General features: G+C 35.9%; 1 long non-coding RNA gene across 1 annotated transcript; it reads left to right on the top strand.

Annotated features, from left to right (window-relative positions):
- Positions 1 to 1,494: 1,494 nt before the first annotated feature.
- LOC150069309 (uncharacterized) lies at positions 1,495 to 8,216 on the top strand. Its single transcript, XR_016535381.1, has 3 exons — positions 1,495 to 1,603; positions 6,688 to 6,799; positions 8,124 to 8,216. It is a non-coding gene; the product is annotated as an uncharacterized LOC150069309 (long non-coding RNA).
- The last annotated feature ends 15,950 nt before the right edge of the window (positions 8,217 to 24,166 follow it).

Below are 24,166 nucleotides of genomic sequence, written 5' to 3'. Positions count from 1 at the left end.
GTATTGGCATCTTGCTTATGTGTAGGCATATATTTAAGTATTTTATACTCATTTTCCAGTAAAGGTAATACAGCTGATTCTGATCGGAAGTTACTATACTCAATTTACCAAGCTACTTTTTTACTGTTTCACTGCACACACTGAGAACCCTCAACAATAATTTTTTCTTATCCACTTTGGGTTGGACTAATCATGAGATGTAGGACTGACTGGAAATGGACCAAATGACATAAACAAAAATTGACTCAAATTTTGAGGAATTCACTGTTTTTTACTCCCACCTCACCCCAAAACAGAAGAGTTTGGTGAGGGCCTTATCCTCCATTTCTTCTCCTATTCCTTTCAGCATTTAAAATAGGAGGCAGCCACTTGGGCACATGAAACAACATGTATTAATAGAAGACAAAATTAATACTGGATGCTGGGCTCAGTGGCTCACGCTTATAATCCTAGCTACTCAGGAGGCTGAGCTCTAAGGATCATGGTTCACAGCCAACCCAAGCACTACAGACTGTGAGAACACTTACCTCCAAATAACCACTAGAAAACCAGAAGTGGTGCTATAACTCCAGGGCTAGGGTGGTAGCCTTGTGCTGATGAGCTCAGGGACAATGCCCAGGCCCAGAGTTCAAACCCCATGACAACAACAACAATAATAATAATAGAATACTGACTTTAGTATCATTAAGTGGATTGCCAATTATTAGACAAAAGAACAAATGATTTAAGATATTTGAAGATTTTGTTAATCATTACAAGTGTATTTCTTCTTAAATCTAGTAACTTAAAATTGTTTTTCCTTGTTTGCTATGTATGTCAGTCCAATTGTTTTTATCAAAACAGATAATACTCATAATCTAGATTAGTCAGAAGCACACAACTTCATATTGCTGTGTTTTATTGGCTTTCTTGTAAAGGCTATAGGAATTATTGATGAGGAAAGAGATTTATAGACCAGAAGATGACTAATTAGGAATGATCTATTAACATGCAGGTAACAGGAGTCATAGAATAAGAAGGAAGAAATGAAGTATGAAGGCAAACAGGAAAAAGGATAAAAGAGAAAGATACATAGAGAGAAAGTGATTTATTATAGGGAGAGAAGCAGAGAAAGAGAGACAGAGACAGAGATATTCAAGATTTTTTAAAAAATCTGATATATTTTATATGTGCTTATTGGTTATTTGAAATTGGATAGGGAAGGGGAGAAATCAAGATGAGTGGGGAGGGCGAGGGAGGGAAATGGGGACCAGGTCATGAGAAAGGGTATCAATGTTTGTGAAGTAATGCACCTTCTATCTGGTGAATATAATGTAACCCTTCTATTAATTACAATAAAAAGAAAAAAAAACACCTCAGAGATATATGAATGGAAAGCAAGAATCAAACAAAAAGTTTAATCATCTTGTTAAACAGGCTGTTTAAGGAAACTGACACTAAAAATTCAATGCTGTCCCTTTTTTCAAACTCCTGAAACTAATCTTACCTTCCTCCTTCATTTCCCCACAAGGTTTCTCAGTCTGCCTGGTTCAGTTTACAACTCTGCTTGCTTATATCAAGTGATAATCCCTGAGGATGTCAATGAGAAGCAGTAACATTAGAGGTAAATGTGACCAGAAATAAGTTGACTATTATCATCAAAATGACGACCGTGGGCTACTCACAGAGAGAATGAAGCAAGAACTAGGGGATTGAGCACAGTTCAAATTCTGCTCTAGCACGTTACATGTCCAACTCACTTAGTATGAGATGCAAGGAAACAGGGTCATATGTGTAGAGAGTAAAGAGACAATAGGTACTGCAATGCTAGCATTGCTCACAAAAACAAAAAACAACAAACAAAAAACACATAATCAGGGAAGCAATTACCCAAAACAAATGTATACTCAACTTTGGCATTGTGCATCTCTTCAAATAAAATCGCCAAGAGGTGTGGGACTCAAATTCTATATTGAAATTAATTGTAAGGATTGTATTTGACTACTAAAACAGGTTTTCAGTGGTTTTATAATTTATAGACTGTCCTTTCTATAAAATCTAAAAATAAAATCGATGGAAGAATAAACAATAAAAATAATAGACTTTAATTTATTTTTTAAAGAAATTTTATAATTTGGAGAAAAGACGTAGAAAAAGATGCCATCCTATGACTAAGTTCACTACCTGCATACAAAAAATATTTTCAAGGGCACAGAGACAAGAAGGAAAGCAATTAGCTAACAAAGGACATACATGCTTTAGTGTAACAGTTTTAAAAGTTCTGCTATTCTATTTACATTCCCTCTGTTCTTTTGCCCTAACTTACAGACTCTATCCAACAACTTATCATTGACATCAGGAGAATAATATTTAGAAGTCTAATGTTTATACTGTTTTTTGGTGGCAATAAAATAAGGCATGTCTTACTAAATTCTTATCTTTGATGTATGAAGCATAAATCACAAAGTCTGAAATTAAAGTTATCACTGTTCAATGTTTCCATATCCCATAGGAACTAGGAAAACAACACAGAAAAAAAGAAATCATAGTAGAGATTGTTTAGAAGAGAAAATGAGCAGCATTTTATATACCTCTAAAAGCATACTGTATGTGAATCAGGTTGGGGAAGAAAGGGGAAGGGAAAAACATATCTCTCTGCAACAGTTACCAAGTGGTGTAGACCTTTCCATCAGGAAAATGGAAGTTTTTAAAGCAAAGATTGTAATTCTGATTAAGCAAGGTCACGTCTTGTATAAACTGATAATTATTATCCAGACTACAGAAAAATAGCCTAAAATACTACATAAACAATATGTATTTCTCTCTATACAGTTTCTAAGAAAGTGGGGCCACCCCCTAATGAAAGCTTTTAAAAACGATAGGAACTAATAAATATCTCTCAATCCTAACTCTCAATATCAATGGACTTAACTCTCCAATTAAATGGCATAGTCTGTCTAGTTGGATCAAAAAGCAAGATCCATTGTTTTGCTGTCTTCAAGAGACACATCTTACCCAAAAAAACAAATAATTTTGAAAGAGAGAAGTTGAAATAAACTCTATCAAGCTAATGGCCCCCATAAACAGGCTAGAGTTGCCATCCTAATATCAGATAAAATAGACTTCAAACTAAAATTAGTGAGAAAAGACAAAGAAGGTTACTACATACTACTAAAGGGATCTTTCCTTCAGGAAGACATAACGATCCTAAATATCTACATACCAAATCCCGGAGCTCTGAACTTCATCAAGCAAACTGTACTTTCACTGAAACCATACATAGATCGAAACACAGTGATTGTTGGTGACTTTAACACACCACTCTCACCTATGGACAGATCAACAAGGCAAAAACTCAACAGAGAAACCTTAGAATTGAACAACTATATAGACCAACTAGATCTAACAGACATCTGCAGATTATTCCAGCCAGCAACAACACAATATACTTTTTTTTCAGCAACACATCGAACATTTTCCAAAATAGACCACATCTTAGGCTATAAAACAAACCTTGACAGATTCAGAAACACTGAAATTATTCCCTCCAAGCTCTCAGACCACAAAGGCATCAAATTGGAACTGCACACACACCTCCACCAACGAAAACCCTGTAACTCATGGAGATTGAACAACACATTGTTCAATCACCAATGGGTCATCGAAGAGATCAGAACAGAAATCTAACAGTTTATGAAATTTAACAAAAAGGAGCACACAAAATACCAGCTCCTGTGGGACACGGCAAAGGCAGTACTCAGAGGAAAATTTATAGCTCTGAGTGCCTACAATAACAAATTGGAAAAATTGCAAACCAACAAGTTAATGTGCCACCTTAAACTCCTGGAAAAAGAGCAAGAAACCAACCCTAATCCCAGTAGAAGGAAGCAAATTAATGGTAATATCACAACAGAAATTACCAAGATCCAGAGTATCATGAGGGAATACTCAAACCTTTATGCCAACAAATTTGAGAATCTAGAAGAAATAGATGAATTCCTAGACAATATTAACATACCCACACTGAACCAAGAAGAACTATCCCAAATAAACAGGCCTATTTCAAGCACTGAAATAGAAATGGCAATAAGAGACCTTCCACCTAAGAAAAGCCCAGGGCCAGATGGATTCACAGCTAAATTCTATAAGGTCTTCAAAGCAGAGCTCACACCAATACTCCTCAAGCTCTTCAACGAAATTGAAAATGAAGGTTCTTTACCAAACTCATTCTATGAAGCCAGTATAACCCTCATCCCCAAATCAGACAGAGATTCATCAAAGAAAGAGAACTATAGACATATTTCTTTGATGAGCATCGATGCAAAACTTCTCAACAAAATACTGGCCAACCGTCTACAACTCATCAAAAAAATTATACACTATGATCAAACAAGATTCATCACAAGGAGGCAAAGCTGGTTCAACATACACAAAAAAATTAACATAATTCAACACATCAACAGGAGCAAGGACAAAAATCACATGATTGTCTCAATAGATGCAGAAAAGGCATTTGACAAGATCCAACACCCCTTTATGTTAAAAGCTCTGGAGAAACTAGGAATCCATGGAACATACCTCAGTATACTAAAGGCTGTGTATGACAAACCCACAGCTAGTATTATACTTAATGGTGAAAAGCTAAAGCCATTCCCTCTAAAATCAGGAATGAGACAAGGATGCCCACTCTCTCCACTCCTCTTTAACACAATATTAGAATTCCTAGCCAGAGCAATAAGGCAAGAAGCAAGCATAAAAGGGATCCAAATAGGGAAAAAGGAAATAAAACTATCCCTCTTTGCAGACAACATGATTCTGTATTTAAAGAACTCTATAGACTCTACTCCCAAGCTCCTTGAGCTGATTCACAACTTTGGAAGGGTAACAGGCTATAAAATTAACCCTCAAAAATCAACTCCCTCCTGTACGCCAACAGTGAGAGGAATGAGGCAACAATCAGGAAAGCAACTCCTTTTGCAATAGCCTCAAAGAAAATAAAGTACCTAGGAATTAGCTTAACTAGGAATGTAAAGGACCTTTTTGTGAAAACTTTAAAATCCTGAAAAAGGAAATTAAAGCAGAACTAAGGAAATGGAAAAACCTCCCATGCTCCTGGATTGGAAGAATCAACATCATGAAAATGACAATCTTGCCAAGGGCTATCTACAAATTCAATGCAATACCCATCAATATCCCAATGTCATACTTTAAAGAAATAGAAGAGGCAGGGCCAGGAGTTTGGCCTAGTGGTTAAAGTGCTTGCTTAGCATGCATGAAGACCCGGGTTCGATTCCTCGGTACCACATACATAGAAAAAAGCCGGAAGTGGTGCTGAAGCTCAAGTGGTAGTGCTCTAGCCTTGAGAAAGTCCAAGGACAGTGCTCAGGCCCTGAGCTCAAGCCCAGGACTGGCAAAAAAAGAAAGAAATAGAAGAGGCAATCCAAAATTTCCAACCATCCAGAAATTAGGGCATACTAAATCCACCAGCACAACAATGTTCATTGCAGCATTATTCACCATACCAAAGATATGGAACCAACTTAGATGTCCCTCAGTTGATGAGTGGATCAACAAGATGTGGTATTTGTACACAATAGAATTCTATGCTGCAGTCAGAAAAAACGACATGGACCCATTTGTTAGGAAATGGAAAGACTTAGAAAAAATCATATTAAGTGAAGTAAGCCAGACTCAAAGGAACTTAGGCTCAATGTTTTCCCTCATTTGTCATAATCAGTAGAAACCTTGGGCTCTACTAGCAGAGATTTGCATTAGAGCAAAACCTTGATACATAAGGCCATATAGGATGAAGCTAATTGAAAGGACCTCCAGGATATTGAAACAAAAGCCATTTAATGAATGATTGTTGTCCTTAATGTACTATGTTATCTCTCATCTGTTTTGCTGTCCCTTGGTTATATCATATTATTACAGTATCTCACTTTGTTATCTGATATAGTGGATATATTTGTATTTTGTTATTTGAAATTGGATAGGGAAGGGGGAAAATCAAGATGCGGGGTGGGGGGCGAGGGTAATGGGGGCCAAGATACGTGAAAGGGTATCAATGTATGTGAATTAATGCACCTTCTATCTGGCAAATATCTGTAACCCTTTTATTAATTACAATAAAAATTATTTAAAAAAATTAAATTACAGGGGCCGGGAGTTTGGCCTAGTGGTTAAAGTGCTTGCCTAGCATGCATGAAGACCCGGGTTCAATTCCTCGGCACCACATACATAGAAAAAAGCCCGAAATGGTACTGAGGCTCAAGTGGTAGAGCTCTAGCCTTAAGAAAGTCCAAGGACAGTGCTCAGGACCTGAGCTCAAGCCCAGGGCTGGCAAAAAATAAATAAAATAAAATTACAAAAAAAAACATTAAACATAGTCTCTGCAGTATCAGTTAGCATCTCTCACTTTTGTCAGCTGTTAGTTACAGTGAATTGGAAAGATAAAATAAACTACTGTTCTCAATCCAAAAAGAAAAAAAAAGAAAGTGGGGCCATCAACACAAATGTATGACTCCATAACCTATACGTTAATCCTATAATTTTACACAAATTAATTCATCCATTTGTGTGTGTCTTCCTGTCTATCCAGCTTTAACTGTGGGAAGATTAAAAAAAACACTAAAGCAATCAAAATGGTATAGAATTATGGTGTTATTTATATATAAGTTGATCTTATTTCTTTCCTACATTTCCCAGCAAATTACATATAGTCATGGACTTTTCTATGAACTAATCAACCATGGCAGTTAAAACTTTGCCTGCCTTGAACCCACATGAAACACACAGAAGATCATCAGGAAGTGAATTGGTAAGGAAAGGAATATCTCTGAGAATTGCTACTTCAAGAAACATGTCTAGGAGGGCTTGCAGCATGACCTACTGGTAGAATGCTCACCTTGCAAGCACTAAGCCCTGGGTTTGATTCCTTGGAACCACATACACAGAAAAAGCTGAAACGGGTGCTTTGTCTGAATTGATAGAGTGCTACCTTGAGAAAGCTCAAGGATAACAAGGCGCTAGTGGCTCACACCTGTAATTCTAGCTACTCAGAGGCTGAGATCTGAGGATCAGGGTTCTCAAAGCCAGCCCTGCACTAAAGTCCATGAGACTTTTATCTCCAATTAACCACCAGAAAACTGAAGTGGCACTGTGGCTCAAGTGATAGAGTGATAGCCTTTAGCTGAATAGCTCAAGGATAGCATCCAAGTCCAGTGTTCAAACTCCTTGACCAAAAAAAAAAAAAAAAAAGGAAAGAGAAAAAAGAATCTCAAGGACAGTGCCCTAGGACTGGCAATATATATATATATATATAAATATAAATACATATATATATATGTCTGGGAAATACTACTTAAACATTTTATTGTTTAAAGTTAATAGTATTTTCCTACTAGTAGTTATTAAACTGTTAAAAGGACTCTATGGGATGGCTTAGATTGCTGCACATTGTTCACATATAACATGACAAATGTATCACAAGAAATATATATATATATATATATGTAAAACAGTGCAGCTAATTGATCGGGCCAGAAGTTATGGTCAAAGGTGATTCTCAGTCCTTCAAGGACCACAGTGCATATATAAATGCATTCAAAATATGATGTTAGCCTGTACTTTCAGTTGCTCTGATTCACTAACAATGGATAAGGGAAACATTTGATAAGCTTCTCATTAATAGATTGTGTTTTCTGTCTCTGTGAGACAAACTTCTACAAATCTGCTGTAAACATCTCATTAACAGGAATAGAGCCAGGGAGGATAATTAGCTTGTGTCATCAATCAAGTTTTCAACTTCTATACCCCAGTCAAGGTACTCAAAACTCTCAGTATTTAAATCCAGTGAAAGCAGAAGGAACAGTTTTTGGAACCTCCCAAAGATGTGCTGCAAATGAACATGCTTAGAAGCCACCAACCCTCACAGCCTCCCTTGCATATCTTAGAATTGTCTCTTATGAAAGCTGTCAAAGAAGGCCCTATCTCTATAGCATTTCTAATTCTGTCCATATGAAAATATTGACATGCAATAGAAAACTGTTTTGGAACTAAATAAGCTTTATAATAGGAAAGTTATATAAAGTTAAATCATTATCTCATAGCTAAGTATTTTGTTTTTAATGGTATGTTTCCAGGTACAGACATAGGAAGGTTTGTAACTGTACAGCAAGCAAGGATTCTAGATGCAAGAGAAAAGAGATGAAAAGCAAGTAACTGGCCTAGGTTTTGCTCAGGTAACTATATATGTCATTTCTGAATACAGAAAATGAAAGTATGTGTTTGTAAGAACTGCTAAATTACATACTACAGATAAATGTGTTTTTTTTTATCCTAACTAAATCATATGATGCTAAAATTTAATACAAAATATCCAGAAAGATTTCTAAGTCTTTCTCCTGATGTGGAGGAAGTGCTTTCTAGTTAGCCAATGCATTGCAGGAGGGAGAACTAATAACTAAAGACAAAGCATCTGACCCTTTCATCTTGGATGAGGGAAGTATGGGTGGCAACTTCTCTGAAACAAAGATGAAAAATGTGGGAATTATATTACTATCTTCCCCAGCAACTATAAAGACTCCATTGCAATGTGTCTTGCAAAATTACTCTTTTTAAAAAAATTTTCTCTTGTCAGGGTGATCTACAGAGAGGTTACAGTTACATTCATCTGGTGGTCAGTACATTACTATTGATTCTCGATCTGATTCTCCCAAAAAATAAATGAATAAATAAACTTGTAGAAAATCTTTTTGTTCCAGGTCCCAAGTAAGATTAAGAAAAAAGTAAGTGGAAGACTTACCCATGTTTGATATTTAACTATTCTTGCTACCAAAAGGAAGAAAGTCACAAATGGAGGGCTGGGAGTTTGGCCTAGTGGTTAAAGTGCTTGCCTAGCATGAGCGAAGACCCGGGTTCGATTCCTTGGTACCACATACATAAAAAAAAAGCTGGAAGTGGTGCTGAGGCTCAAGTGGTAGAGCTCTAGCCTTGAGAAAGGCCAAGGACAGTGCTCAGGCCCTGAGCTCAAGCCCAGGACTGGCAAAAAAAACAACAAAAACAAAAAAAAATGAAATTATGGAAAAAATAAAGACAACTAATAAAGATGTCTTTGAAAGTTTTATCCTACTAGGCAGTCAGTGAAAAATGCACAGTTTTAAAACACACAAATTATAGAAAGATAAATTTTTACCTTTTTTATTAGTTAAAAATATTGTATTTTTCTTGATGTTAATACAAATAATAAGTTTACCGGTAAATAGTTCTATCCATAATGTTCATACTAAGAGCTGTGAGTATGTGAATGTTAACAATATTGTTTTCACATTAATGTTTCTATCTTATGAACAAATTAAAAGATACAAAGGCTGATGTGTAGCAGAGTGGTAAACCACTTGACTACTAAATATGAACTCCAAAACAACCACAACAAAAAGTACACAAAATATACAAATTAATTAATCAAAAATACTAAGATTACTAATGCAGAGAAAACTAAAGCTAAATTTTCATGTGATATATTATTTCTTTCATAAATTAAATATTACAAAATACCACTGAAGAGTTCAATTTTTAAAAAATAATTATATATGGAAAAGTGAATATTGTATCAATACATACAAATGTTTTACACACATAGACCACATTTTGTTAAAAACATGTTTGAAAATGTGAATAAAATATTCAAAAAGTCTTCTAAAATGCTTGTAGTCATAAGCTGGGATTTGAAATTATATGAACTACAAAAGCTTTTAATTTTATTTTTGTGCTAATCCTAGGGCTTGAATCCAGGGCCAGTACACTATCCCTGAGCTTTTAGTACTCTACCACTTGTTCTACAGTTGTAGCTATAGGTCTCCTTCTTGCTACTTGTGGTTAATTGAAGATAACTTTCAACAGTAATCCTCAGATCTCAGCCTGCCAAGTACATAGGATTACAACAGTGAGCAAAGCATAGCTCTATGCTTTCTGTTAAGGTATTTTAAAATTCAGAGTTATAGATGAGAGCTAGTAAGATATTCCAGAACAACAAATGCGCTTAAACCCAAAGGTGAACAGATGATGATGTTCCTGATAGTAAAACACAAAACAAGGCACAGGAAAGAGTTTACATATCCAGGAAGGGGTTAGAAATATGCTTAAAACAAAAATATTTTGGTTAATTAAACCTAGGATTAGTGTTTCTTAGGATATATAAAAGTGGGGGTATACTGTTGTTGAATAACAACAAAGACAGTAGGGCGGGGGGAGCTGAAGATAATCAATTGTGATCTGTTTGTTGGGTCCCTTAGCTCCAATTTGAAGGAGGCTGAAAGAAAGAAAGGCATTCAGGGCTCCAACATACCTTCCATCCGGCCTCCAGAAGTAGAGCCCAGGCAGCCCTGCAGGCACTAACCTTGCCCCCAGAAGCTTCCCACCTGGAAAATAACATTACTGGGCCCAAAGTTTTGGGGAGGGCCCCTACCCTGTAGATTCTCAGAAGCTGGTAGGCTGGGTGCGTGGGGAAGGAATTCCTGGGTCCTGACATGGATTGGCCTCGGCAGGGAGGACCATGCTGGCGTCGGGGTCTCCCACATCTCTTCTTGCTATAGAATTGGAACGTTCTACCTACCTTCTGCATGGGAGAGGATCCTCGCCCTCCTGAGGCCCCTATGGGGGAGCGTGGGCTGGGGTGAGACTTTCCTTCCCCGGGGTGGTGCACTGAGCAGGGGTGCATGGCCAAGGAGACATGCTGCTGAAATACTTGGTATCCCCATGGGGTATGAAGTAGACATCTTGGGGTGAGGCAGCCTCTGCTAAGGTCTGATAAGGTAAACCTGGAGAAGCACACGTGTCCCACTCAATTATCTGAGCAAAAAAAAACTACTGTAATTGGTTTTGCCTTTTCTCAAATAAAGTTGTTTTGTTTAAAAAAATAAAAGAAATGTGATTAAAGAGATAAAACAAGACAGTATTTCAGGAAGCCATGAAAATCAGCATGAACCATGAATGTTCTGTAACCGGGTAATGATTTGATGGATGTAAAGTTCCCCATCGCTTAATAGATGGCAGAGGAGCAGATGGACTGGGTGGAGTGAAGGTACAGAAAAGAGTTATTAATTCAAATCTTCTAAATGCTTCTGGGAATGAAATGGCAATCAGAAATATTATGAGTCCTTCCACTTGATAAAAGACATCATCAGAGAATCAGCACCAATTCCCAAAAGAAGGCTCTGGAGATATTTCATCTAAAACCAGTCAAGGTGGTTCAACCAAGAAAAAGTGTTATCTACAGGAGGAATTTCGGAGGCTTTTTCTGATCTGGTCCAATATCCAATGATTAGTGTTAGCCATTCTGTCATGCTACTCTGTTTACGATGTTGTTTAGTCCCCTTCATGAGGAATAGACTTTAGCTTCGGATATAGTCATTTACTGGAGTTTAGTATAAGTTCCTGATCAAATTTAAAACATCTACCAGGTATTATCTCAGTTTCATATTGGCCTAGTTTGAAGACTGAGTCACCATCATTATGAGTATTACTTGCAACACCCTATGTAATTTCACTTTCATTTTGTTGTTATCAGCATTTTGGGTGATGAAAACAAGGCATTGTCCAGGGTCATCTAGTACTCTGCCATTCTCTTTGACACAGTTATTTTGTGACTGAAATCCAACCATCTTTGTGGAGATAACATTCCATCAGCTTATGGTATGTGTCTGATACATGAGATAGGAACATAACCTACAACCTCCATCAGTCATGTCATTGTCTGGAACTAAAAGTAGAGGACTCTCCAGTAGTGAAGTGGGCAAAGCTAAGGCAATTAATGACCAAAGTTATCACTGCTGCTATTCATGAGGGTGTTTTTGTTGTTGTTGTTATCCTTTCTTATTTTTTGCTCTCTTTTTCTGGTTAGTGCACCAAACTCTCAGCCTAGGGAATGTAATTTAAGTAGTCAGTTACAAAATATTTTTTATTACAAGGTCATTCTAGTAACACTGCTACTGGTTAAGAAAAAGTTATTTAGAAAGAACTTTTAAATGTAAATATGGATAATGCATATGTTATTCTTTTAGTTCTTCGAATTAAGGCAAAATTTCTCAAGATGAGCCACTTTCATGTCTTCCCTTTGTTTATCCTTGCTTGTTTTGTTTTCAGTAAGAATGAGCAGATATCGCTCCATCTATCTTTGATAGCTCACTTCCTACTGTGAAAACTACCCTACTGTTTCTTGCATCAGAAGGAAGTGTGTGTGTGTGTGTGTGTGTGTGTGTGTGTGTGTGTGTGTGTGTGTGTGTAGGATGTGGATTCGATAGCCATTTAATATAGTGAATCAAATCATATGATACTGTGTCCCCTCTTGGTCCTAGTGGCACCATGTGTTAATTGAGTTCACATGGCCACAGTGAGACCAGATGAGAAGGGGGGATCCAAATGCTTCAGTACTATTGACTTGAAGCATGGAGAAGCTGGAAGGCTGCTGCAGGACAGAACAGTGTGCTTTATCATATTTATTTTTCATGAGTTTTTCTCCTTGCCTGGCTTTGTAAAACATTCATCCCAATAAATGATTTACCACAGCAGAAAAGATGCAGGAAATTGATCTGAGCTCACCTTCGAACATTATGAAGGCCCTGAAGTCTAATCAGGTTCCAGAAAGGCCTCTGAGGTGGCAGACATTTATGAGCAGGAATGGGAAAAAAACACACTAAGAAAACATAGAGGATACTAATCTGTCTTTCATTTCATTTAACAATGCCCATTCTGAATGTGCCTTCTTTGAAGGATGGCCATTTGCTTTAATTTTAAGTTAATGAAGGTAACCTTTTAAACTCCATTAGAAGCTTCTTATGCAGCCTAAGTGTAGAGATACTTATGGGATTAGAGAGATCCACAACTTCTCCCTGGGAAGTGGGTTTGTAAGAGTAATTCAGGCTTCTGCTTCCATGAAGGCATGGTTCACAACAATCCAGAAATCTAACACTGAAGTTCCCAGGAACAAAATATCTTCATTTTAAAAATTCTCTGACTTTTTTTTCATATATTGTATTGTAATTAATAGAAGGGTTACATTTGTATTTGGTTATTAGAAATTGGATAGGGAAGGGGAGAAAACAAAATTCTCCGACTTTGAAAAATAAAATAAAATAGAATAGGATCCTGGCGTATCTGACCTTCTGCTTTTTACAGGGGAATTCCACTGCAAGTGGACACAAAATTTTCATTGAGGAATATGAACTGATTTACAATGTAGATGAGGAAATCCTATTTTAGAAAGGCCTCAGAGACAGGGGTCTGTGGCTGAGATCTGATTATTGGGGTTTAAAACCAGCCTGGGCGGGAAAGTCCATAAGACTCTTGTCTTATATTAATCACCACAAAGCCAGAAGTGGAGCTGTAGCTCAAGTTGTATAACACTAGTTTTTTTAGAGCAAAACCACAGGAGACAGTGCCAAGGCCTTGAGTTCCATTCTCTGGACCAGTGTATGTGCACACACGCACACACACATACACACATATGTCTTCTGGAACTACTATGTATACAAGTTAAAGAGTTTTCACATATCGAGTATGGGAGAGAATTGACATCCTAGGCAAGATATGTTTAACTCCTGTAACAACCAGAATATGGATCTGTGTTATGGTTTGACTATGAAGTATGTTAAAGGCTGAGTTTGAAGCTGGTGGAACTACTAAGGGGATGTTCTGCAAAGTTTAGAAGGTGATCACCAGGAGTATGTCTTTGAAAGTTATACCCAGGCCCCATTCTTTTCTCATATCTCTGCTTCCTGTCTGCCATGTGTTTCTCATGCCCCTGCTTTCCTGATGCTTGGCCTCACCTTGAGCCTAGAAGCACAGGGACAAGTGAGCATGAACTACAGCCTTTGCAACTGAGAAAAATAAACTCCTTTTTTAAGTTTTTTTGTCAGATATTTTCTTCACAGTAATAAAGGAAAGTAATTCATGTTGGAAGTAAGTACAACTTTTGTACCTCCAAAATAATTTGCAAACTTCATAGGTGTATAGAGAAGACAGCATAAAAAAACGCCTTGTAATAGTTCAAGTTTTCAAAAATTCATTGTCAAACAATACTAATATTTGATATCTACTCATTTACTTTTAATTATGTGCTATGCAGAAATTTCTAGGAAAAAAGGAAATGGAGTTGAGATATAAGCACTACAGTCATTGTATTTAGAAAATCATCACTCAATATTCCATCAAGTTTGTTTGTTTGGGGTTTGATTTTGTTTTGTTTTGCCCCAGTCCTGGGCTTGAGCTCAGGGCCTGAGCACTGTCCTTAGACTTTCTCAAGGCTAGAGTTCAGCACCACTTCTGGCTTTTTTCTATGTATGTGGTACTAAGGAATTGAACCCGGGTCTTTGTGCAGCTAGGCCAAACTCCCAGCCCCTGGTTTGGTTTATTTTTTATATTATCCTTAATTCCAAAATTCTTGACTATTAAACTAGTTCATCTATCATCATAAAGTGGTGCCTCAAGAATCCCCATGTAATAGAGGTCATGGAAATGAACACAGAATTGTCCATTCATACTCAGTGTTAGTGGATGGACAGCTAATGGCTGACTTCTATAGGCCTAGCTCCAACCATGTACTTTAAATCATGTGCTTGGAAAAACTACAACTTGAAATGGGTCTTTGGGTTTTCAGACTTTTAAAAGTTGAATTGGTAAATCCTAGGATCCTAAGTATCTATCTCCTCAACTTCAGGAGAAAACTACAATGTTTCAAATTAGCTCTCTTGAGTTTCCTATTTAGAATTCATTCCTGAATTGCATTCTGTTGAGATATAGGCACTGAAGATCCAAAGCCTTCTCTGGAAAAATAATTGGGGGAAAGAGATCAATGCATCCTCAAAGAACCATTCATTTTGCTGTGAGATTTTTGGGGTTTTCCATATGTTATTCTGAAGAGTTAACTTACAAATGTGGTAATCCTGATAGTAGATGTGTTATACCCATAAGGGGATCGTAGTACCGTCATGAACATATGTTTTCCTTGGTACCCACCATGGATATGTGAAGCCAGAGTGAAAATTTAGTCTTCTGAAAGCCACCTGCTTTATTCATTTACTTCTTGTTTTAAAATATTCACTAAAATATAAGCCTGACATTTAATAGTTTTAAAATTTTAGGGAACTGGAAATTTACCCAGTACCTAAAATTAGAGTCCAGTTTCTTTCCAGTTTCATGAAGTGCTTTAGCTTTTATAAAAAAAGAACTGAAAAACAAATGGAATAGAAAAGTCCGTAGCTCTACCCAGACAGTTCAACAGCCATGTGATCAGTCCCAGCACTAATTTCTAAAAAATTAACTGAAGAAACCTTCTCAATGCTTGCATATTATTGGACATAGATACAGAGGATATAATGGCAAACCTGGATGAAGTCAATAATCGCCTGTGTGAACTTTCATAACTACTGTCCCAGCCTGGAGTTACCCTTATAATTTTAGAGTTTAGCCGATCTATAACACTTTGTGCAGTTACCTTTCTACAAAGAACTATCCAACACATGGACCATGTGGTCCGTCAACCAGTCTTTGATCTCCTAAATACTGAACACAAATGTAATATTCTTTAATGTTTTCTATAGGCCTTCTCATGAGTAATGAATTATTTTGTTGGCAGATTATCCAAATTTCGTTGTCCATTGATTTTAATGTAAATGCAGGGGTTCTATGGCAGCTGAACATAGGTCTGACTTGCTTCCAGGACAAACATAGTGGTAGCACAATTGGCAAAAGCAAGTACCATCTAGTTTCTTATGATGATAATATACTGACTGTGTGTGTATGTGTATGTGTGTGTGCTGTACCAAGAGTTATGATAAGTAGACTTGATCATTCCACAAAGATAACAGCTTTGATTCTGCTCTATTCATGCAGCAAGAGATTTTGGAGAAGGGGTATTCATTCTGCTATTCTCAGCAACACAATTGTGAACCTGCATTATCAAGGGACATTGGAACAGGGATAGCTAAAATGTTGGTATTTCAGCTGTCCAAATAGAAACTGGTTGTTAAAATTAAGCACTGACCCAAGTTTTACTTGATCCTTTTTTTGGTACTGCCTCTTTATTTCTATTATTTTCTACATAACTGTTCTATGTTTTTGAATCTAACAAATACCATTTTTTTCCTCTTTTAGTCTCATGACTTCATCTCAAACTTTCAACTTCATTTGCAGACATCTCCCTTCTTTTCATTCTTCAATCTACACCTCATTTTTTCTTCCTATATATATTTTATAGTATTGATATTGTGAATTTTTCACTGTTCCATGCCTATTCCAAAGCTCATCGACAATGCTTCATAAATTTCAGAACATTTTCTCTTCCTTGAAACCATTTTTCTCTTACTCAAGTAAATCATTCACTGAGTATTATTATAAAATTGGTACAATATGATGTCATTTATAGAAAAAGATGCAGGTTTAGACTAATTCTATCCAAACTTCCTAAGTGTATAAGAATGCTATGATCTAGTTCATTTGTGTTTATAGGTTTTTCACAACCACTTACCTGACAATTGCATCACCTCCTGAAATGTAAGAAAGTACACACACTAATATTAACAGACTGTGTCTTTAAAACAGACTGCCCTGCTAATGGCTGAGCTGCAGAAAACTATCGACTAATCCTCTGAGCCTTAGAATTCCTTGTGCTGTGCTGCAAAATACATCTTAATTAACCACAGAATCAAGAGATCAATGTGAGCCATTACAAGTGCAGCACTGTACCAAGCGTAGCACACCTGGGAAAGCAGGTAAGTCTGTAGAGCTTGTTTAGAAGTATAAAGTATGTATCAGGGAGTATATCAAGCTCAGGAAAGTGGTTACACATGTGACAAACTGAGTCAGCCACATTTCAACAGCCAGGGATTCTCAGCACTAATTTCTAAAAAAAAAAAAAAAAAAAAAAAGAAAGGAAACCTAATGAAAATACTTCAGAGCTTGCACATTATTTGACACAAATACAGAAGATATAATAAGCCTAGATCAAGTCAACAATTAGCTGTTTGATCTTCATCACTCTTCTTCCAGCCTGGAGTGACCCTAATGATTTTAGAGTTTAGCTGATCTGTAAAGTTTTACAGAGTTGCAATGCATATGCATACAGTTAATTAGATAATTTGTTTTTTATCTACAAAATTTCTATTTGCATGTTAGCCATTCTTTTAAATACTTTGATTTATGCTTCAAAAGTAAGTACACGTTCATGGTGGGTCTTCGAAGATCACTTCAAGAGTTTTCTATCGATGTATCTATGTATTTAACACTACAAGTCTATAGACTATTTTATACTCCTATAAAAGAGTATTTAATTTCCCTATTTTCTATGCTTGAGAAGTTGATGAAATAAACATCATCTAGATACAATCTAAAGTCAGATCAAATTAAAAGGAAGTACAAAATCGATTTCAAACAGATTCAGTAAAATTCTTGCAAACAAGAATGTTATCTTCTAGTACAGATATGATCTTTCCGAGAGTGTACAACTTAACTTTATAGGGGGCTGTAAATTGTACCTCTATCAACTAATGAATTTTATGAATACATTTTAATTCAGAAAATCCTCTCATATCCATTATATTATATAAATGTAAACAAATCCTCTTTTGGCTAAAATCATCTCAGGAAACATTGATGTGAGATATTAAAATTGGGCTGCAGTTCATACAATCTTTATGCATTATCTACCTTTTCTAGAGCTGTCTAGTGATTTGATTGACAACTACAAGAAGCCATATTTCCAAGCATCCAATTGATGTACATATTTATGCTTAATTTCAGAATGTTTGTCACTCACTGGACCTGACAGTACAATCTCTAGTTTTTTAAAATTAGTAATCTTCAGAAACTTCAGAAAATGATAATGATAATGATTTGGGGTCTAGGTTCTTATTCAACAAAACACTGCAAAAAGCAGGGTCAGATAAAGAGACATAAAGAAGTGTTAGTTTATTTGTTATTTATTCTATCTTGAATCACCTGGTGAAGTTGCTGACTTATTGATTAGTCACTGCATTTCCATTCAACACTTAAATGAAACTCCTTGATCTATAAAATCAGGTTAAAAATCTTCCAAGAGAAGTTATTGTGTTCCAAATTTCTAAAAATGTTTGAGTTTAAACTATACTATTTATTAAAATATAAAAATATTTGAAAGTATGTTAGTAGACAGAACAAAACTCTTCAAATCTGTGTGTGTGTGTGTGTGTGTGTGTGTGTAAGTCTCAGGGTCTGTACTCAAGGTCTTATTCTCTTGTTTGAAGTTTTAGATCAAGAGTGGTGCTCTATGATTTCAGCCACACCACTACTTTTGATTTCTTTCTGGTTAATTGGAGATAAGGGTCTTTATATAACTTGACTTTGATAAAGGTAAGTTGGGATATAAACACGTTCTTTACTTAAATCAATAAAATCTTTAGTAATATTGGGTCTAAAAGGTAACCTGTATTAAATATTCTAAAGAACGAGTATTTTTTTCTTCTATTACCTTCAACAAATATTCCAAAATAATTTGGGTTTCTACATTATGAAATACTTGGGTGAGTAAGTTATGCAAGGTTAGAGAGTAGAAAACTCCTCCAGATATTCCATTATGGACAGATATTAGTCTTGTATTATTGCCATATTTTAATCATTTTTTTATATTTTATTGTAATTAATAAAAGGGTTACATGATATTTGCCAGATAGAAGTTACATTAATTCACATATATTGATACCCTTTCACATGTCTTGGTCCCCATTACCCTCCAATCAATTTTTAAAGAATCAATAGTGCCAAAAGTCAGAGTTTTCTTTATATAAACTTTTATTGTAGAGAGACCTATAAAAGAATGTTTTTCTTTAGTCCCCAAGGAGGCCAAATCTTTGCAATCCATGGAGGTATAAAAAGTATATAAGGATTATATTAAGACTCTACATGTCATGATAGAAGGGTTAAGCGCAGAGACAGAAATGGCAAAGGCTCTTGTTTTCTGTAAGCATATTTCATTTACTTGGTTTTTATGCAATGACTACTCCATGGGGCATTCTAAATGCTAAAAGACATAATCAGATATATTCCTTGAGAATGTATGGTCCAATTGAGACATTCTGTGAGGAACTTTTACAGAGATGAAGGGAAATCAGTTGGAAAAGTTAATGCAGATCTCTGTATTTAAAAAATCAGAACACACACAATCTAACTTTCTTTCCAGTCTAAAATTTCCATTTGATTTCATTTCTTTGGCGATTATTCTTTGAAGATTTTTCTGTATCCTGAATTAGTTTATAAAGAGGGGTTTTGTGATAATTACATATAAACAGTGTATCCTAATCAAATTCAACTCTTCCTTTATGTCTGTTACATAATACATTCTTCCCCCAAATAAACATCACTTTATTTATCTTATAATGGGATATTCTCGGAAGTGGTGCTGTGGCTCCAGTGGTATGGTGCCACTTTGAGCTGAAGAGCTCAGGAGCAGCATCCAGGCCCAGATATCAAGCCCCATGACTGACAAAAAATGCTATTCTCACTTAAAATATTTAGTACGTGAAAAGAAAATAAAAAGCCACTCTACGAACAGTGTGGTAAGCCTTTTCTATAATTCCCTCACATAAGCTTCTCTATAATTCCCTTATAATACTAACAGTTTTAGTTACATTACATTATGCATATTAAAATATAGATATTATAGTAAATATTATGTACATATGGTCTCTTTCAATATTCATAATAATTCTATGATTGCTCCATTTAACAAGTCAGGAAACAAAGGTACAGAAAAATTAAATAATGTGCTTGTAATTACAAAACTGATACAAGGTAGTATGGGAAGTAGCTAGAACCTCAATCCTGGTGTTCAGTACCAACACCCACTTACTCAACTGCTAAGCTATATGGGCTCTAGAATGCTCATAGACAATGAAAAATATGAAGTATTCTAACTACATCGATAGAAGGAATATCTACATGTGTTACATTTAGTACTGTCTTTTTTTATTCAACAATACACTACGAACATTACTCCAAGCAAATATATATAGACCCATTGCAACATTTGGAAATTATGATAGCAAGGATCAGTAACTCTTCTTCATTTTTTATTATCAAGGTGATGTATAGAGGGGTCACAGTTACATTTGCCAGATGGTAGGTGCATTACTTCTCACATATTAATACCCCTTCTAATGTTTATGTCCCCATTTCCCCCCAGTCATCTTGTTTCCCTCCTTCCCTTTCCAATTTCAAACAAACAAAGTATATACAATATACCAGATAACAAAGTCAGATACAGGAAAAATATGAGATTAACCAAAGGATAATAGCACAGTACATTAAGAACAACAATCACTGAAGATAAAGCTCTTGTTTCCCTATCCTAGAGATCCTTTCGTTTAGCCTCTTCCTATATGACCTTATGTACTTAGGTTTTACACTATTGTAATCCTCTGCTAGGAGAGTCCTAGATGTGTACTAATTATTGCAAATTAGGGAAACCATTGAGCCTATGTTCCTTTGGGTCTGGCTTACTTTACTTAACATGATTTTTTTCCAAGCCTTTCCATATCCTTAAAATGGGGCAATGTCATTCTTTCTGATAGCATCATAGAATTCCATTGTGTATACATACCACATCTTCATGATCCAATCATCTACTGAGGGACATCTGGGTTGGGTCTGTATCTTAGCTATGATAAATAGTGCTGCAATGAACATTGTTGTGCTAGTGGCTTTAGTATTTCCTTGTTTCTGGATTTTTGAGTAAATGCCAAGGAGTGGATTGGTGGGTAATAGAAGAGGTCTATGTTTAGTCTTTTGAAGAATCACCATACTGCTTTCCATAGTGGATAATCGAGTTTATACTCCCATCAACAGTATAGTAGTAATCCCTCCTGGCCACGTCCCCGCCAGCATCTGTTGTTATTAGATTTCTTGATTATGGCCATTCTAACTGGAGTGAGGTAGAGTCACAGAGTTGGTTTGATTTGCATTTCTTTTATGGCCAGAGATGTCTAGCATTTCTTCAAGTGTCTATGAGCCCTTCTTATTTCCTCTTCAAAGAAGTCTCTGTCTTTGGCCCATGTTGTTTCTTTGAAGATTTGTTTTGGAGAGATTCAATTTTAGATATATTTTAGATATGAGGCCTTTGTCTGTTGTATGGTTAGTGAAGATCTTCTCCCACTCTGTGGGCTTTCTATTTAACTTGTTAGCTATTTCCTATGCCATACAGAAGCTGTGCAGTTTAATGCAGTCCCATTTGTTCAAATTTTCTTTAATTTGTTGTGTTTCTGGGTCTTTATTAAGAAAGTTTTGACCTGTGCCAAGGAGACCTAGTGTATCTCCTATTCCTTCTTGTAAAGTTTTCAGGGTATCTGCTTTACCTCGAGGTCTTTGATCCATTTGGAATTAATCCTGGTGCAGGGTGACATAAAAGGAAAGGATCTATAATTTTACATATGTCAAATATATGACTTTCTATTAGCCCTCTGCTAGTTAATAACCAAATCTGTTCATTAGATGTGAGACTAGAGAAAATGATTTGACCAAGGAGTACTAGCCTAGAGATTTCTAACATCTAACCTTATTGGGTAGGCATCTTTCAGCCTTCCAACCAACAAGATTTTGTAGCTATTGGTAGGATTTGAGATACCATTAACAAGTACATCAGAGGATTGTAGGAAAAGTTTAGAGATTTCTAGAACCTAATTCTTTTTGCCTTTGAGTAAACAATTGACAGGGTACCATGGCAGCATCTAACACAGGGCTATTCATTCTCCTTCCGGCCAGTGTAATCTAGCTGCATCAGAAAGAAAGGGACTAGCCTGTCAGTGAAAGATTGGGTGGTTAGGAAATCCATCACATTTTATCGTCCTGTTGAGTTATGATGTGTCACCCTTCATCTCTTTGTAATGCTTGCACGTTGCCTTACATTATTCTGTCACTGTTTACTCCATCTGTATTTAACCCATTCTACCTGTTCTCCTGAATGTACAAAAAATGAATATTCTCTGTCAATCCAATGTCCCTCAATTACAAGGACAGTGTGATACTTGTCAGGAAAGTTTAATATAACAGAAGACATTAAGAGCAGGAAGGAAAATACTACAGTGTTTGAACATTTGGGTTATGGTACAATTACACCTTTGTTTCTGAGTTCTGTAAGATGTAAATGCCTGACCAAAGAGAATGTTGCTTTTTTTTTTTCTAACACCATCTGGGGATAATGAATTACTGCCTTTAAAGTTTTTCAAGGACTATTTGGGACATAGTAAGTGGTCATTTAATGCTATATTTACCATTTTACACAATCTTAATTTTCCCACCAATATTGATTGTACTGTGTCACTGTAACCATTTCCTTACAAACTTATTTAAAAATGAAATGAAATGTAACCACAATTATTACCATTAAAATGTAATGCAAGCATGTGGATCTGATCACTCAATATTTCCACTTGGGTGGTCAGTAATTACAGCAAAATAAATATCCTTAAGGTCTAAATTACATTTTCAGATAGCCTCCTTGTAACATATTCCTTAAGATCTGATACTACTTCCATGGTTTATATGTTTGAATTCTAAATCTTATTCAGATCAGTTTCACCTCTTTCAAACTCTTTCCTTCCAAGGGTGATGTTAATATACTTCTTTAGCTGGAAGCCCTTCTAGGTTTGCACAAAATTCTTTATATGTTTATTCAAACCATTGATTTCTCTTGCTAAATAAGATTTAACATACTAATATACTACATAGATGGCATATAATCTCTTTTACCTGTCCTTTTTTTGTGTCCTACCATCTCCACCAATTCAAACATCTGAAAGAGCTAAGAAATATGTTCTTATATTCCTCTGAATGATTTCAAATCAATTTTACTTTTCTGCTTTTTCTGTGTGTATATGTATTTATACATGTATGTATGTAGTGTGACAAGATTAGTAGCCTCCAGTCAGTATTCAGTATTCAGACATCAAAATTTCTCAACGTCCAGATAATACCTGGTGTCTTCCCCCATCCAACGCCCCCCAGAATGTTGGCAATTAAATGGCAGCAACTACAAGTGGCAGCATCCCTTATCTTTTATTATCACTGGATATTATTTCACTTCCAGAATCTGAAATCTGGTATTCCCTCTTAGGCAGTCACTCAGCAGGGTATTAGTTTGTACATAGTGTATCAGATACAACACTGGGCCCTTAGGACACAGTGAACATTATATTACCCATTCCAGTTCTATCCATTCATCTTTCTTGCTTTTTTTCTCTCTTCTTCTCATCTTATCCCCTCCTTACTTTCAGGACAAGCATTATTTAGCCTTTGTTGAGTCTAATTATGAACAAATACTTCAGAAATAAACAATATCATCAACAAAGGCCTAAGACTTCCAATAAATCTGTCTTCTACCTGAGTATCATCAGAGAACTGTCATGTCTGCATTATATGGGAAAAAAATGCCCCAGCCTAGGCTGACTTCAACCTTGGTAGTGTTTTCCTTGTCTTGAAAATTCCATTATACATATTTTGCTGGAATATTAAAGGCACCAAAGCATAGAAGAAAAAGATGAGAGAACTGATAGTGTGGTCTTTATTTCAGTTACAGAACAACAGCCTGAACACTGGGCTTGGGCTCTAGGACACAGAGTCTGACTATTCTCTATCCCACAAACTGTAATTCTAAATGGCTTAGATGACTGGGCTGAAGCTTTATAAAGTTTTCCTGGAAAATGAAAGTGACATGATTTGACAAGGGTAATTTTGAATCTTTTTTTTAAAAAAACATTCTTATCCCCCCAGCTTATGAGTAAAGGTTCTGTATTTAATATTTTCATTTTCCCTTCCAACCCCATTTTTATAAAGATTATGATCAAAAGATAGTGATAGGATAAGCAGCACTGACATAAATGAATACATCTAAATAGTATTCGATAAGCTCCATTTTGATGAATCTCTCCATTATTTCCCATTTGTCATAGATCATACAGATTTCTCTTCAGAATGTCTTCCAAATTTTCCATTCCTAGAGTAGAAGAATGCTTATGGGCAAAATGCATATAGCAGCCTAATACATTTCAATAAAAGCTATAAGTAGCCAAGATTCATTTCAAGAGACTTGGGGAAATATTTGAAATAGAATTAGTAAATTCTCTCTCATCCATCAGGAGATAATCTAGGTTGGGTTCCTTCTGAG

This window comes from Megascapheus bottae, chromosome 1 (genome assembly GCF_031878675.1).
Source record: "Megascapheus bottae isolate mThoBot1 chromosome 1, mThoBot2.hap1, whole genome shotgun sequence".
Lineage (NCBI taxonomy): Eukaryota > Metazoa > Chordata > Mammalia > Rodentia > Geomyidae > Megascapheus > Megascapheus bottae.
This window is presented reverse-complemented; position numbering and strand designations above follow the sequence as displayed.